General features: G+C 40.8%; 1 long non-coding RNA gene across 1 annotated transcript in view; it reads right to left on the bottom strand.

Moving 5' to 3' along the window:
* The window catches only part of LOC107122035, a 12,931-nt gene extending 4,521 nt beyond the window's left edge, over nucleotides 1-8,410 (bottom strand). Inside the window, exon 1 of the long non-coding RNA XR_001482894.1 lies at nucleotides 8,367-8,410. This is a non-coding gene — a long non-coding RNA (uncharacterized LOC107122035). The remainder of the gene's footprint in view (nucleotides 1-8,366) is intronic.
* Nucleotides 8,411-13,189: the final 4,779 nt, after the last annotated feature.

Genomic DNA, 13,189 nt, shown 5'->3' with positions numbered 1-13,189 from the left:
AACGGCGAGGGCGTCGGGAGCGTTGTGGAGGGCGCTGCTGCTCTCGGGGTCAGCAGGGAGCGAAGCGGAGCCGGGAGCTGCGCGATGAGCGGTTGCCGGAGAGCTGGGAAGCGAAGCGGCGCGGTTCCCGGAGGTCTCGGCGTCGGTGCTCGGTGCAGTGCTCGTGTTGGCGTCCGGGTCTTTGTTCATGGGGTCGTGAATCCCACCTTCGTCGCCAGTGAAAAGTATGCAGACGGAGAGTGATTTCAGCTAAGCATACCTTTATTTAGTTCCATTTTTTCTACGAGATTCCTGGCCACAGTAGTAGATATAATGGTCTTCTGAGTTAAATTCGCCCATTCCTGTCCACTTTAGTTCACTGATTCCTAGGATATCGATGTTCAGTCTTGCCATCTCATTTTTGACCACGTCAAGCTTACCTTGATTCATAGATCTTACATTCCAGGTTCCTATGTAGTATTGTTCTTTGCAGCATTGGACTTTCCTTTCACCATCAGACACATCCACAACTGAGGGTCCTTTCGGCTTTGGCCCAGCCGCTTCACTCTTTCTGGGGTTACTTGTACTTGTCCTCTGCTCTTCCTCAGTAGCATATTGGACACCTTCCGACCTGAGGGGCTCATCTTCCGGCGTCATATCTTTTAGCCTTTTGATACTGTCCATGGGGTTTTCTTGGCAAACATACTGGAGTGGGTTGCCATTTCCTTCTCCAGGTGGATCACGCTTGGTCTGAGTTCTCTGCTGTGGCCTGTCCGTCTTGGGTGGCCCTTCACGGCATAGCCCACAGCTTCATTGAACTGCGCAAGCCCCCTCGCCACGACAAGGCACTAAACTTTGTGGCAAGCACTCTGCTGACCCCTGCAGGACTAAAAGGGCAGAATAATTTTGCCTGCAACAAGAGCTCTGGAGGCCTTCAACTGTGGAACTGGAATTTAAATTGTGCGCTTGCCCAGCAAAAGCAGAAAGCATGGGGGGGGGGGCAGCTGTTCAAAGAGAAGCACCAGACAAAAGTGAAGCCAGACAAAAAAAGCAAAAACATTCCTTAACATAGTTAAAATAGAACTGATCCTTCGTTCACCTATAGGTTTCCTGATCCAATTACCTCCCCAGATGACAACGCACATCACCATTCACAGCAGCCACCCTGCTAAATGATTCTAGGAAATGTACCTGTGAGCTCACTGGGAGGAGAATTTTATAGTCTGTGCCCCTTTGTGTCTGCTCTTTCCCACTTGCAAGGGCAAGGGCCTAAAAAGGCTTGAATTTCCCCTCAGAGATGGAGACAGGAAAAAAAGGATTAGCTTGTCCAGAGAGAAAAATTCTCCACAAAGTACGGTGAGGCTTTTCTGAGTGTCAAAGCAGGTCACTCTGTGAAGGCAGGCGGCAGAGCCTAGGATGTTCGCAAAATGTAGAAAAAATCCTAATGAATTCCTGGGATCCTTTCCCACAGTTCATTACAGGGACACTCTCTGTGACAATTTTATCAGAATGTTGCCATGTTCTTTCAGTCCTGTGTGGCAATGGGGCATCAGAAGATTTAAAATATATTGATATGCACATGAGATCATGAACAAGTCACCTCAGGCAAGACTCTGAAGTGGTGGCACATACATTATCCATGTTTGTTTATTTTATTTATTAATTTAGGGAAATTAAAAAATAGCATTCGCATCAGAATACCCACCAAAGCACATTGTTTGGTATTTGGGGACTATGATTTTTAGTCAGTTGAGTAAATAAGAGTAGCTATAGACCTAAAGTTATGTTGTCTGACTCCAAAGTATGTGCCATGTTGCTAGAGTCAGAAAAAACAATAGAAGCATAATCTAAGATGAGACAATGAGTACATTAAAATGTATTGTTTGTAATTATGGGCTTGTATCCAGTGACTCATAAGTAAACAGAAAATAGCTGCTAGTACACCTCTGCAAACACTTGTGCAACAGTTTGCCCAAGAGTCTTTTCAGTGCTATAAAAGGACCTATATAGCATCCCTTCCGCTTCCACCTGTGCAACGTCATGCAATTTTTTGCACAAGTGCAGGTAACAGCTTTGAATTTACTTCAGTGCTTTGGCATGGTGTCCAAAATGGAACTCCCATGAGTGGAAGATGTGTTTAGCATGTGGAAGGGCACAATTGGACCTAGTCTGTGATCCATTATTGCTTATAACAGAGAACATATATAATCCTTATCAGTGCTATTATCCTTGTGTGGTTCAAAACCATATATCATTCCTATTTTAGCAGAAACAGGAGATGCAATGAAAACTATGCTGAGTTTCTTCATGTTTGGGGAAAATGTCTCCTGCTCACAAATATTGGAAATTGTTAGTACTCTGTGTCGGATATTATGTATTCAGAAGTGATACTTAGGGGTTTTTACAATAAATCTTTTCAAAACTCAGTATAATGTTCTCTGGAGCCCCTTGGAAAGTTTTTACCCTTCTTCTTGCCCCATTATCCAGGATACACTGGTTAAATGGATTAGCATGTGAGGCTAAACTTCCCCAATTTCATCACCCTGGACTAACTGCACCCTATTCATCAGTGGGCTTGCCCCTGTGTGGATACTAAAAATAGGACAGTGGGGCCATTCACTAACAAGGGTCTCTACCTGCACAGGGACTCTCGAGATATGTTAAAAACAACATAAATTAATTTACAAAGGGGGAGGAAGCCTCTAGTCTGTGATCCAAAACGATGTAACATTGAGAGCAGCTGATAGTGCAACCCTAAGCAGAATTACATCTTTCTAAGGCCATGGAAGTCAGAGAGGGTGTAACTTTGCTTAGGGTAACACTGAGAATGTGGGGAGGGGGGAGAAGTCAGTCTGCTGAAGACTTCCTGTGGGGATTGGAAGGGGGGAGATTTTGACAGATAGGATAGGATTTCCTAATTGTTTACTCCCGTTGTGATTCCTCATGCTCCCCCAAATTGTCTCTGTAGGTAACAGTAAACTGGCTGCTGCCCATTATGACAACAAAAGCAGCAAAACTAGCCACCTGCAGATCAGTAGGGGTTTCTACATATTTAGAGGAGTCCCCAAATATGTAGAAGCATATAACTTTGTAAATTAATCAAAAGGGGAATTTTTTTAAAAAAACAGGCCTAATGAAAACTGATCACTGTAGATGGTGTCTGCAGCCATGAAATTAAAAGATGCCTACTCCTTGGGAGAAAAGCTATGGCACAACTAGACAGCATAATAAAAAGTAGAGACATCACCCTGCCAACAAAAGTCCATATGGTCAAAGCAATGGTATTCCCAGTAGTAATATATGGCTGTGAAAATTGGACTATAAGGAAGGAAATATGTAGAAGCATATAACTTTGTAAATTAATCAAAAGGGGGGGAAATTAAAAAAACAGGCCTAATGAAAACTGATCACTGTAGATGGTGTCTGCAGCCATGAAATTAAAAGATGCCTACTCCTTGGGAGAAAAGCTATGGCAAACCTAGACAGCATAATAAAAAGTAGAGACATCACCCTGCCAACAAAGTCCATATGGTCAAAGCAATGGTATTCCCAGTAGTAATGTATGGCTGTGAGAGTTGGACTATAAGGAAGGCCGAGCACCAAAGAATAGATTCTTTTGAATTATGGTGCTAGAGAAGACTCTTGAGAGTCCCTTGGACTGCCAGGAGATCAAATCAGTCAATCCTAAAAGAAATCAACCCTAACTGTTCCCTGGAAGGCCAGATACTGAAGCTGAATCTCAAATACTTTGGCCATCAAAGACTGAACGACAACAACAAGGAAAAACTGAATAAGTTTCAGAAGCACCTAATGCTGAAAGTAGTCAAGAGTATGTTAAAAGTGTAGTAAAGGGAGAATGGGAAAATTAGGTTGCTCAAACCTCTGAGAGTTTACAGAATACGGGAGGGGGAGATTTTGAACGGTAGAATGGGATTTGTAAAATGTTTTAGATTCTTTACAGGCCCCCAGCTTGTTTATACTATAAGATATTTTATCTCTACTGGAACAGAAGGACTGTCACATAAACATCAGGATTTGTTACTTTGGCTGATAGATTCACATGGACTATGAAATTAGGTCTGCCAGTTTCCAGATTCTAATTACACAAATCCCAAAGTATGTTAATATTTTTTTCAGTTTGATTAAAGTCATTGGTGGGGCCATCAGGATAGGGGGCAGGTTCCAGTCCTCACATCTGCTATGTCACTGACTGGCTGCAACCCTTTACTTTCTTCCATATAAGTATTTGTCACTTGTGTGTAGAAAAATAAAATGCTGCACTTGAGACAAAACTTGCCTTGGTTTCCTGCCATCAGGTGGGGTGACCCTTCTTCAAGAGTAAAACAGGGAGGGAAAATATGCCTGCACAGAGGTATTGCACTCTTCAAGGAATCCTGAAATATACGAGAGCTCTGTTCCATTGGTCTTCAACCTATGGGCCAAGACTCTCTGTTAGGTTGCAGAGCCATACCTGCTGGGTCATTAGCCCGTATAGAGCAACCATTTTTGTTGCCTTTTGGAAGAACCTGCTGCTCGTGTGCTGCCACTGTGCTTGCGTAGAGAGTGTAAGTACCATGCCTCCTGTTTGTACATGTGCTGAGAGGAAAGGCTGCAAGTGTCATTCAGAGGTGGAAAGGATTCTTCTATAGCCCTGACCTTTGGTTTGTTCCTCACTGTGGCACACGTCTGTCCTTTGGCTGCGTTCCCAGATGTCATGGTCTAGTTTCCACAGTCCCAGCCTTGACCCTGCTGGGATCCTGACTCTGACACTCTCCATTCCTATTATATGACTCTTACATCAGGCTTTTCTACCACATGTGTACAACGCACTGCATCCCATGCTCAAGAAGTCCCAGGTTTGGAAAGGCTGAAGACCACTGCCATGCCAGGAGTTATATCAGAAGTGGCTGGCAGAACAGCTGCTGACATACAGTTAAGGTAAAGGTAAAGGTTCCCTTGCTCAAAAGCCAGTTGAATTTGACTCTAGGGTTCTGGTGCTCATCTCCATTTCAAAGCCGAAGTGCCAGCGCTGTCCGAAGACGTTTCCGTGGTCATGTGGCCAGCATGACTAAACACCAAGGTGCATAGAACGCTGTTACCTTCCTACTGAAGTGGTACCTATTTATCTACTTGCAATTTCTTGCTTTCAAACTGCTAGGTTGGCAGGAGCTGGAACTAGAGACGGGAGCTCACTCCGTCATGTGGCAAATCAGGTCTCAAACTGCTGAACTACTGACCTTCCACAGCCTGCAGTTCAGCATCTTAACCACTTGAGCCACCGCAGCTCCGACATACAGTTAGCTTCTTTTTAATTTCATATTAATAATATAACATACACAAATTAGTTATATGAGAAAGGATCATGGATGTTAGTGAATCTGAGATCGTTTTTAAGACTTGGAGTTCTCCTTGTTCATTTTGTCCAGTGATGTTGATAGTGCTTTCATAGGTTATTAATGATGTATTGGGAGAGACAAAGAGTTTATAGCCAGTTATTTTTTATGGGTAAGAAGGGACGCTGGCATTTGTGCCCACGATAGCTAAGGAAGTATTTCCAAGCTGTGCAAACATCTGGAGAGGAACCAAATGGAAAACTGTTTAATGTTATTGATAAGTAAGTCACGAGTCAATTCTGACTAGGTTGGGGTCTCATGGAGAGATATTTGGTAATATTAAAAAAGAGGAAGGAGGCGGGGTCTATGACACAACGATGGCGGATGCCTTTCCCATCTCTCTGGGGAGGCGTACCACACAGCAGTGAGGGGGAGAGGTGCTGCTGGTTCGGCACCCCCACGAGAGTTCAGGGAGAACTTCCAAGCCATAGGGCTTTTGAAGGTGAGCCTCTTTTCCTGCTAACGGCAGGGAGATGGAGGCTCCCCTCCGCCCTGACGGTCCCTCTCGCTGACTGCGTCCTCTTAGCGAGGCCACAAGCTGTGTTGACCCGATCAAGTGCAGGAGATCTAGTGGAGGAGTGATTAAGAGCGTGGTCAAGATAAAGACCAACAATGAACTGTGAGTTAAGGAGCGAACTGTGAGTGGAAATGAGCGATTTGTCTTCAGAAGAGAAAATCCCCTCCCCCTTAAAGGAAAAACTTTCTGAGCGATAACGTGCGGAGAGAGGGACGTCTCTCAATGCATTTACATAAACAGGGAGGGGGAGGGGGAGAGAAACTATTGTAAACGGATACTTGAAGTGAAATCCCCCCCGAAACCCCTTAAAGTGATTGGAGGGGGGTGCCTCTTTGACGCGTTTACATAAACGGAAGAGGGGAGGGGGAGAGAGAGATATAGTTGTAAACGAATACTTCTGAAAGACTTTATTTGCAAGCGTGTAAGCCTGTTGTGGTAGATTTCCATGAGCTTTTAACAGCATATGCGATTTGCAGAGCCAGGAAGAAAGAGACTTTATTGAAAATAAAACGTTGAAATGGCAGATACTCTAAAAAAGATGGCGAAAACTCCAAGGAGAAGAAGGGAAGTTGACATCACTGCACTAGTAGCAGAAGCCATCAAGCCGATCTTGGAGCAACTTGTTAGTATTAACCAGCAGATTGCCAAGATAAATCAACAATTTGTATTTCGGCAGCTCCAGGAGGCGATCGGAGAAAAAATGGAATTGAGGGCTCTCAAAGCGAATGAGATGGACACTAAATTAAGCAGTGATCTCAATGAGGAAAGAAGAAAAAGTACAAGAGAAACAGGAAAAATTTACAAGGATTTAACTTCTTCCCTGCGAGTGTTCTTAGAAAGTGTCATCTTAAAGTCTGCTGAGAAAAAAGAGCTGGAGGTGCCCTTCATAATCAAGAAACCTTTGAGAAGCCACTGGACCCTGAGACCAGAGCAGAAGAGGCTTAAGACTAACGGTTCTATTCCTTTGGATGGAAGAAGATTGGGCTGCAGTGAACATCTAAGAAGCTATCAAGAATTTAGAGAGTTTTAGTATAGATGTAAAGGTGGAAAGACTTTGCAAATTGCCTTTATGAAGCAAGCTGATGCTCGGGAAATCTTCTCATAAGAAGTAACAATCTAACATATAAGCTTAGAAAGACAGGACCTCACAAAGTATATTGCTTATTAACAGCCTTTTTTTTACTAACAGCATTTTAACAGGGAATGATCTCCTAACCTTGGGTTTTTAGCTTAGTGTGGGTTATCTTTTCTTTCTCCCTAAGTGTAGTCCCCCTATCCATATTTTTTCTTGGTAGTTTATGTAGTATTATAAAAAAAATAAAAAATCCCCTCCAGGGGCTTAAAAAAGAAAAAGAAAAGAGGAAGAAAGAATCAGTCAGTCTGTGAAGCTAACAAATAGACAACAAGCCTGCAATCCTGTGCAAACTTGCCAGGGAGTAAGCACTATTGAATGCAATGGGACTTACTTCTGAGTAAACATCTATAGGATTGCCCTGTAAATCTGATGTGAAAAGATAAAAAGACAGAAAACTAACAAAAGGTATAACAAAAGGAGGATAGGTCTAGCTGATAGGAATGAATGGATGGTAGTGATCCAGTATTCCCGTCTTCAGGGATGGACATCAGCTTATGTGGGAGAGGAATGGGCTTTAATTAATTAATTTGTTTACAGTGTTCTCATATAGTTATTCATCCATAATGGTTCTCAGAGTTGTTTGCCATTGAGTAGCTCTCTTCCCATAGAAGAAACTGGGAAGTCTCTGCATATAAAACATTCAGTGTGTACTCTTCATTCTATAGGCAGCATGCATCTCTATGTAAATAGCCATTACCTAGATATGAAAATATCATCTGATTATATCTAAATTTTAACCCCTTCTTCCTGCAAGCTTGGAGGGCAAGTCTTGCCATATTTTGTCTACATGTAGTAAGTGTGAAAGGTCTAAAACATGAGAATTGTAAATACTAACAAGAGCAAATGAGCCTCCTTCCCTTGAACACTGGTAGTGTTCTAAAAAGTCTCACCAAATGTCAGATTTTTAACAGTGGGGAGTCCAACAGCAGTTAATACAAGTCCAGGAGAAGTCTAGATTTGGATTTTCTTCAAAAGGAAATACTACTCCTTTCTACTTTTAGACTAACATAACTTTTGCCCATAGCTGTAAGATCATTGCAGTTAAACAGAAATATACATTAAATAATACACATTTGTGAACATCACTGTCTTAAAGCCCCATTCATTTCACAAGCGGTACTTGTTTGCCAAAGCAAATGTTGTAGAATCTGGCTGTAAAATACTTGAACTTGGATTAAAACATTTACCTGGAAATAAATTACACTGATTTGTATGTAACTTTTCTTATGTCCAAAAAAATCCTTAGAATCAGTCTGTCAGTATCTATTTTCTTAATTGATTTGTTAAACATTAAATTATCCAGCATCTCTAGAAAAACTTAAAGTATGAAATATTGTCTCACCTTCTGAGCCAAGGAGAAAAATGACAGCAATCCAAATTCCATTAATCTAAAATAAATTTAAGTACACACACATGTTAAAATGTAACTAAGCAACATAAATATGTCATTATTCCAGAGAATTTTGATTATCTAAAAGCATTTATGTCCTCAGATTTCTCCAGAATCTTCCTGAGGCAAATAACTATGTAAAACAATTTTTAAAAGCATCAAGAATAATTAAAATAACCAATTTTTTTAACATTGAAGGCCAAATCTCAGGAATGTTAGTCGCTCTTATGTCCCACTGAGATCACTTAATAGATCTTAAGTGAGTCATGCAGTGAGGAGAGCCATTGTGGTGTGGTGGAAAGAAAGTCTGATAGTCAGTGAATCCTCCTTCAACTCCGTGGGTGGCCTGGGGTCAGTCATTCTCAGCCTAACCTACTTTATAAGGGTGTTGTGATGATAGAATAGAGGAAAAGAGGACCATGTGTGCCACATTTGGCTAAATGGAAGAAGGGTAGGATAAAATTGTGATAGGTAGAAAGGTATTCTGACATCTTGGGATATGAATGGGATTTAAGGAGACTGCCTTTGGACTGGGAATTGCATGTTTTCAAGTAGCACTTCCAGGAATATCTAGTGGTTCAGAATACTTACAATGCTTGCATGTTAGATTCATAATGCAAATGTATTTCAGACTTAAATGTGGTGAGAGTTTGCTCATCACTAGTAATATTCATCTTCGCATAACAATTATTTTAACTGTGTATTTCATTATTATGGATTATTTTACTAACGTTGCAAACCACATTGCAGCTCTCTCTCTCTCTCTCTCTAATATTGATTCTCTTCATTTATACCCCACCTTTTTCTCCAGTGGGGACCCCAAACAGGTCATATCATTCTCTTCTCCTCCATTTTATCCTCACAACAACCCTGTGAGGTAAGTTGGGCTGAGAAAGTATGGCTGGCCCAAGGTTACCCAGTGAACTTTTATAGCAAAGTAGGGATTCAAACATGGGTCTCTCCAGTCCTAATCTGATACTCTGACCACTGCACCACACTGGAGATAATCTTTTAGATAATAAATGTTCTGTCCTTGTATTAAATGTAACCCAATATATGAAACTGAATGTAAACAAATAATGCACAACTGAAAATGAAACACAGCTTTATCACATGGCAATTTTTAAAATGAACAATGAAAAACAAACAAACAAAAGGACACCAGGCAGTCACAAATCACTATCTACATCACAGTATGAAGGAGTCACTGTTGTTAATCTCCATACATCTTTTCCAAAAACTGTTCATGTGTAACTCATACTCTGGTAAGTTGGTAACATTAATAACCTGTGGACAGTCTTCTGAATGGAGCTAATTCACACACGCACACACACACATCTAGGAAGGAAATGTGGCAAGTCGGAATCAGTGTATTTATTGGCATCATTCCTTTGTTCATTTCACAAAGGACACTGAAAGCGCAGTCCTAAATAGAGTTATGTCCTAAACCCATTCATTTCAGTCCTGTTTACCATTGCACTTCTATAACCACTGGCGTCAGAAGAACTGCACCACAATACATGGTGAGAGGATTATGGTATACAAGTCAGGAATCGAAGTGAAGAGGCAAATAAAAAAATCTATTTGTAATGGCTGCACTATAAAATCTAAGATAGTACAGTTGTAGGCTTTGGACAGCTTTTATATAATGTCAAGTTTCCACACACACACACACACCCAATCCCACAAAATTTTGATTTTGTTGTACTTAGAGCAATTTGTGTCGAAGATTTTGGCTTATCTGATACACGATTTGATTATCTGAACTAATAAAAGTGTTGAAACAATACTAATACTCAAGATTCCCATTAACCAACTTGGCCAGTGCCATTATTTCCCTAAGGGTACATTCAAATACAGTAGCTATTATATTAATGGGATGATCAAAATCTGATATTCTAATGAACAAAAGATAATGTGGGTTGTTTAACTGATACTTAATTTTCCTTGAGTCACTGGATCAATGTCGGGTGTATAGCCCTTGAAATTGGCTACAATTACTTTAAAGTGAATTCATGACTTTGGAAAAGATTTAGTATATTTTTGTGTACTGTCTGAAAGGCAGCATGGTATAGCCTGATCTCATCAGATCTCGGGAGCTAAGCAGGGTCGGTACTTGGAAGGGAGACCACCAAGGAAGACTCTGCAGAGGAAGTCAATGGAAAACCTCCTCTGCTTCACACTTGCCTTGAAAGCCCCTTGTTCAGGTCACCATACGTTGACTGCTACTTGATGGCACTTTTCACACATTTGGAATACTTAGAAATTCTGCTTTTTAGCCATGAAACGTGTTTAGTTTTGCATAGGCTAATTTATTGAAATTAAAACTGCTGGCTATGAGAGATGGGTTTTATTTCTAAAAATGAAATGGACCTCTTCCACCAGGTCTTTAGTTAAGGCAGTGGGCATCCATTTGATTAGGCCTGGAAGGTAGCCCCCCCCCCCCGGATTGCAGATCCTGGAAGCCAGACTAGGACCACATCATTTGCTGTTGAGGCATGTTGTTGTTTAATGCAGATATTTGAATGAAATTAGGATGATGATTTTATGGATTTTAAATTGAGTATTGTAAGATGTTTTTAATATTGTAAATCTCTATTATCTGCAGATACATATATGCTGTTACCCACCTGAACCTACAATGTAGGGAGGGGGGGCTATAAATCTAATGAAATAAAAATAAGATAATTATTTCATTTTAAAGCTGTATTACTAGTCCTAGCTTTGTCCAAAAATCAGAGTTTTTTAGCATTTGGATTTCAGCCTCTAGAAACACTTGTTTTGGCAACGGAAAAGAAATGTTACAGATCTCTGCATTGGCACCCTTAAAAGGACAACAAAACACTTATGGATTGAAAGCCCCATATGACCTGCCTTATTGGGCAATTACTTATACACTTGTAAAGCTTTAGGTATTCTAGAATGGGCCTGTGGTCAGTTGCCTATAGTTTTACATATTGAACTTTGGTCAACTTACTGGCAATAGGAAATGTAAAAAAAAGTTGACAAATACAAAAGGAAGACTTAATTCAGAGACCTTTTAATTTATACAAAACTGATCCCAGTTGGTCCTTCCTCTTTTTCCACTCTGTGGTACTGTAATAGTAGTTCCTGGTCCCTTGCATGTCACAAGAAAACAATCTAGACAAAATATTTCTTCTATACTGCAAAGGCCTTCTTTGAACTCGTAACCCAGAAAACCAATAATTGATCAGGCAATTTAAGTATCCACCATATCTTCCTGTCTAAATTATGAAACTGCTTCTGGAACAGATTCTGAAATAGTAGATTAAGAGAATACGATGGGGTGGGTGTGTTAATTGTAAAATCCTTTATTTGGATCTGAATCTTCATGAACTATAGAGATGCCTTTAATTCATCCACCCACCACTAGTGATTTGGACCTGAATGCCTTTAATTCATCCACCCACCACTAGAGGGCATGCTGTATTACCTTTGCATGCTGGGAGTTTTCCATATTATGAGGATACATCCTTTGGGAGCACTTAATGCTGTCCTCCCCCCTTCCCCCCACAATGGCTGAATAATAGACCTTGTTTCCCATTTGTGTTTGTTCTCTTGTTTTCCCACAGTAACTAAATTGCCCTGAAGAATGCTATATCTTATCAGCCACTTACCATTATAAATCCAGTTCCCATTAACACTGTGAAATCCTCATTCAGATTGTTCTCCTGCTGTGCTATTCCCTCTTCTCTTTACTATGCACACAATTGAGAAGTGCATATATGAGATGACAAAGTCCCCAGGGAAGTGATCTGAGTGGCAACTGGAGTTTGGTGGGTGTGGACTTTGTCTGCATGTATCCTAATTATGTACTTTTCCATGTGTGGGATGTCCGGGCAGCTAGTAACTCATCTTATTCATCCTCATTCCTCTGTTTTCTTCAGCTCATGCTTTTAGTTTTGCTCACTTTACTTACACCCACTGAAGTTTCACCATTTCAGATCTCATATTTTGCCGGCAGCCTTCACAAGCCACACAAAACATGCAAAAGACAATGTAGGACATAATATAAATATTCATTGTGGAAAATGACTAAGGGATCAAGAAGCTTGGAGATACTTGCTTTTCTGTGAAGACTGAGTTCTCTAGCTAGGATCCTGCTCTACACCTCCACATTTAGGGTTATGGAAGAACCTCAGTAAGACAGAAATTTATACTCCAGAATATTGAAGTTTTATTTATTTATTTTATTTTAACCATTTTATGCCACCTTTCACATAAATATGATCCCCTAAATGGTGAACATGAAAACATTAAAAACATTAAAACACCATTTATAGTAATGTATAAAATAATTGGTCAGAGTTGGGCAGTGGTTGGTCAGAGCATACACATGAAGCTGTCTGTATGATATTCTGTCTGATCATTCATCCATCTATTTACATCTGTCTAGAGTTGGATTCGACTGGCTTTCAAGCAAGGGAAACCTTTACCTTTACCTATCTTGTCTATCTACCCTGGTGGCAGCTCTCCAGGGTCTTGTGTAGAAGTCTTCTCCCACCCGTGGTACCTGGATATGTGGGGCTGAAGCTAGGACTACATGCCTATAAAACATTTGTTGTTCCACTGAAAGGGAAATATCTCCTCTGAATGACACAGAATTGGGACTGTGGGGAGATCAGATCATGCAAAATATGCAAGGAAATAAGCCCACATTTTCCCAGAAGTCATTGCTGGTTTGTTTTACCATTGTTCTCTCTCTCTCTCTCTCTCTCTCTCTCTCTCTCTCTCTCTCTCTCTCACACACACAC

Source organism: Gekko japonicus, unplaced genomic scaffold, assembly GCF_001447785.1.
Source record: "Gekko japonicus isolate JY-2015 unplaced genomic scaffold, Gekko_japonicus_V1.1 scaffold2582, whole genome shotgun sequence".
NCBI lineage: Eukaryota > Metazoa > Chordata > Lepidosauria > Squamata > Gekkonidae > Gekko > Gekko japonicus.
Note: the sequence above shows the minus strand (reverse complement) of the source record. Positions and strands in the feature narration are given on the sequence as shown.